This window comes from Balaenoptera musculus, chromosome 12 (genome assembly GCF_009873245.2).
Source record: "Balaenoptera musculus isolate JJ_BM4_2016_0621 chromosome 12, mBalMus1.pri.v3, whole genome shotgun sequence".
Lineage (NCBI taxonomy): Eukaryota > Metazoa > Chordata > Mammalia > Artiodactyla > Balaenopteridae > Balaenoptera > Balaenoptera musculus.
Genome location: NC_045796.1, coordinates 46932298 through 46936634, shown reverse-complemented (window position 1 = coordinate 46936634; position 4337 = coordinate 46932298). Strand labels below are relative to the sequence as shown.

Genomic DNA, 4337 nt, shown 5'->3' with positions numbered 1-4337 from the left:
GTAACTTCTTTGGCATTGTTTTGAACAGAACTTTAGTAATTTGGTTCAGTGCCATATATGTGTATGTTATCACTGCCGGTGGTGGTTTGGGTTTTTTGAGGTCACTGTGCTTAGTGTTGGGGAACACAGACAAAGTCTAATTGATGCCCTCACTGTGCTTATTGTCATGGGGGAAATAAACACTGTAAATATTTCACTCAAAAGTGATGTTTATCAGGGAATAAATGGAGGGTGTAGAAGCAATTACCAAGCCAAGGGATTCAAGGAAGGCAGTTGCGCTGTTGTAGTACATTGCATAGTGCACCACTATGTCCATTTTGCCCATATGAAGCCTGGCCCACATCTACAATGAGTAGGAACCTTGGATTGTGCACTGCTATGCTCCTTGTGTCCAGCACTGAGCCTGGACTCTCGTTCCCTCTAGGTAAGCTCATTTCCTTCTGCACTGGTGTGCATCTTGGGTCCAGTGCCGAGGCTGGCACTCAACCTCTGTGGGCAGGCACCTTGCATCATGCACTGTCAATCTCCTTGTGCTCAAAGCTCAGCCCGCCCTCAGCTTCTTGGAGGTAGGTGTCCTGTGCACTGTTGTTTTCCATTTGCCTAGCATTGAATCTAAGTGCTCCTTGAGGGTAGGTATCTTGTACACTGGTTCATCCTTTGTGCCAAGCAATGAGCTTAGGATAATTGCTTTCCCTGTGCACTGTTCATCATGCCCACTTGTGAGCCGGGCATACAGCTCCTTGAGGGTAGGCATCTTGTACACTGGTTCATCCTTTGTGCCAAGCAATGAGCTTAGGATAAATGCTTTCCCTGTACACTGTTCATCATGCCCACTTGTGAGCCTGGCACACAGCTCCTTGGGGGTAGGCATCTTGTACACTGGTTCATCCTCTGTGCCAAGCAATGAGCTTAGGATAATTGCTTTCCCTGTACATTGTTCATCATGCCCGCTTGTGAGCCTGGCACACAGCTCCTTGAGGGTAGGCATCTTGCACTGTGCACTGTCATGTTCCTTTTGCCTAGCACTGGGCCTGGCACATAGTCATAACTGGAATGATTCTCAGTTGAGCCATGAAGGGTCAGCAGAGGTTACCCAGGTAAACACAGAACAGAGGATTCTGGGTAAAGGAAGTAGCCTGAAAAAGGCAGGAATGTAAGTGTTGAGATGTGTATATACACCTTTTACTCCTACTGCCTATCTTTTCCCTTCTGGTTTTTGGCCACCCCCAGCAAATAGGTCATGGAGACACATTTCTGGCAACCTGCCAAGACCTCTGCTTCCTGTTGGGGGCCATGTGTTTGGGGCCTCAGTTCCACTCACAGTAGGATGTGCATCCTGCTAATTTGCAGTGAGATAAGTAAGACCCTAGTAACTTTCTTGGAGATGATGTATTAGGCTCAAGAATAAGCAGAACAAGCGGCAACTTACTTGAACTTACTTTCACATTTTCCTCCTATTCTACCTGGAGATAGATTTTTGTTATTTCATGGTTTTCTGATGAAAGATGTCTCGGGTGGGAAAATCTTCAGCAACTCTGAGAGTGTCAGAAATTTTCAAAGAGGAGGGAGAACATGCTTTGAAAGCTGAGTTAAAACGCTTCTCTCTTCTGAATGCCTTTCACAGCCTCGGGTCTGGTCTTTTCGATCTGGCTTTTGAAGTCCTGTTATCTTTCAAGCTTAATTCCTCTTGGAGTGTGACCAACTTACTAGAGAAGCTATGTTTTTCGAAAGGAATGTTGAAACCAGAGCATTTCCATGGGAATATGGGTTAGTGTTCCTGTACTTTTTCTCCCGGCTAGCACTCGCCCTGCTCGAAAGAAAGTGCATTCTCCTGCAGGCCTGTGGATCCCACGCTATTGTTTCTCAACCCAATTGACTAGGACAAGCAAAGTGAATATGCTAAAGGGACACCCCCTCCATCCTACTGATCCTGTTGTGCCTGAGTTTAGGTCCAGAAGTCTGAGATTGTTGCCTCTCATAGGTCGAGGGGCCTACCATCATTTTCTGAGGTTTCGGGTGTATTAACAAAATATGTCAAAAAATACTTTTTGGAAAACTAGGGTAACTGGTTAGGATACCCTATGAAAACTGAAGCAATGAGGTTGTGCTCCTCTGGTGGTACATGGGTGCAAGTTATCCAAACCAAGGGCAGAAATCTCAATATCCTTGTACTCCGTGTGGTTTTGGGATTCTCTTCTGGGCCTCCAGTGAAGAGTTCCTAGGTCTGAGAATGGCTCCGGCAGTAGTGGATTTGGGGTTAGGGATAATCCCACTCCTTGGTCAGTGGATGGGCAGTGGTCCATGCCTCTACAGTGGACGACAGGACATCGAAGGCACCAATTGGCAGGCGAGACCCAGGCAGAGGTGACTCACTCTATTTTCTACAGTGGACACTGATGAAATACCAGCCAAAAGACCGAGATTAGATTGCTTTATTCACCAGGTGAAAAACAGTCTCTACAATGCTGCCAGCTTATTTGGATTCCCATTCCAGCTGACCACAAAGCCCATGGTAACTTCTGCTTGTAATAGAACACGGAATGTGGTTCCTTCAGGAAAGGTATTTTCGAACTCTTCATCTTCTGAACTGACAGGTTCTGGATCCTGGAACAACATGCTGAAACTGGGTAATAAATCTCCTAATGGAATAAGTGCCTATCCAAAGATCAGAGTGACAGTTACTCGAGATCAGCCATGCAGAGTCCTGTCTTCCTTTGGTTTTACTTTGAGCTCAGAAGCCTGTAATAGAAGACCAGGTGGCCGTCACCATAGCGAAGGCAATCTGGAGAGTTCCTTAATGTGGAAGCCTCAGGAACAGGTTGTGACAGAGATGATTTCTGAAGAGGGTGGCAAGGGTCTGAGGTGTCCCCATTGTACTGTGGACGAGGGTGTTCAAAAAGAGGAAAGAGAGAAATGCCGAAGGTTATTAGAGTGACTTGAAGGTGGTCATGGAAACTCTGTTCCACCTGTAACTTCAACTCACCATAGTTCTCAAAGAAGTCAGATGGACACATTAAAGACCAAAGGCTGGGGGCAAGAGCAAAGTCATGGAGTCAAAACAACTCAGTGTGTTCCAAAACAATATAGAGTTGTTGAAACAAGGGGACCTCTATGTTCAGTGAGGAGTGAAAAGAGGTGTCCAAAGGGGAAAATTTCTGACACAGAGAAGACAGTTGGAATCAGACTTGAAAATGAAGGTAGGAGGGGACTCTAGCTGGAGCCTGACCTATCTGAAGAAGTGTCAGCCTGACTCCGCCTGGGCAGGGGAAACAATGGCTGACTCAGGAGGGAGATGTCAATACTTGAGACAAAAGAAAAAAATTGCTCAAGCAAAGAGAGGGATAAAAGGACAGATGATCTTCTTGAACTTACAGAGGACATGGAAAAGGAAATCAGTAATGCTCTAGGCCATGGCCCACAGGATGAGATCCTAAGTAGCGCTTTCAAATTACAAATCACTCCAGGAGACATCCAGACCTTGAAGAACTATCACTGGCTCAATGATGAAGTCATTAATTTTTACATGAATCTCCTGGTGGAAAGAAATAAAAAACAAGGGTATCTAGCACTTTATGCATTCAGTACTTTCTTCTATCCAAAATTAAAGTCTGGGGGTTACCAAGCAGTGAAAAGATGGACCAAAGGGGTCAGTCTCTTTGAACAGGAACTTATTCTGGTGCCTATTCATCGGAAGGTACCTTGGAGCCTGGTGGTGACAGACCTAAGAAAAATGTGTCTTAAATATCTGGATTCTATGGGACAAAAGGGCCACAGGATCTGTGAGATTCTCCTTCAGTATTTACAGGATGAAAGTAAGACCAAAAGAAATATTGACCTGAATGTTTTAGAGTGGACCCACTACCGCATGAAGGCACATGAGATTCCTCAACAGTTGAATGGGAGTGATTACTTATAAATATGCCGATTATATCTCTAGGGACAAACCCATCACATTTACTCAGCACCAGATGCCTCTGTTCCAGAAGAAGATGGTGTGGGAAATCCTTCATCAGCAGTTGCTGTGAGAATGCCCTGCCGCGGTCCCTCCAGCTGCTGGTGGTTCTTTCATGATGGACGCTTCCCTATACCTCATGCACTGTGGGTTAAAAAGTCCCTGCATCACCTCTGTTCTCTCACAGGTACTGAGCTGTCAGAAGTGCATGAAGGCCCCTCTCTGCACCCTAGTCCTGACTTGGTGTGTGGAGGGCTGCTTGCAACCCTGTTTATAAGGCCATGCCTGCTCAGAGCCCTGGACTCTCAACCCACACAAGAACAAACGCTAATTAATACTCTTTTTTTAAGATTTTTTTTTCCCTATGAATGTGGGAAATGAAGGA

The 4337-nt window shown here is 45.6% G+C and overlaps 1 pseudogene; it reads left to right on the top strand.

Annotated features, from left to right (window-relative positions):
• The first annotated feature begins 2377 nt into the window (after positions 1 to 2377).
• On the top strand, positions 2378 to 4042 carry LOC118905261 (annotated as a pseudogene).
• Positions 4043 to 4337: the final 295 nt, after the last annotated feature.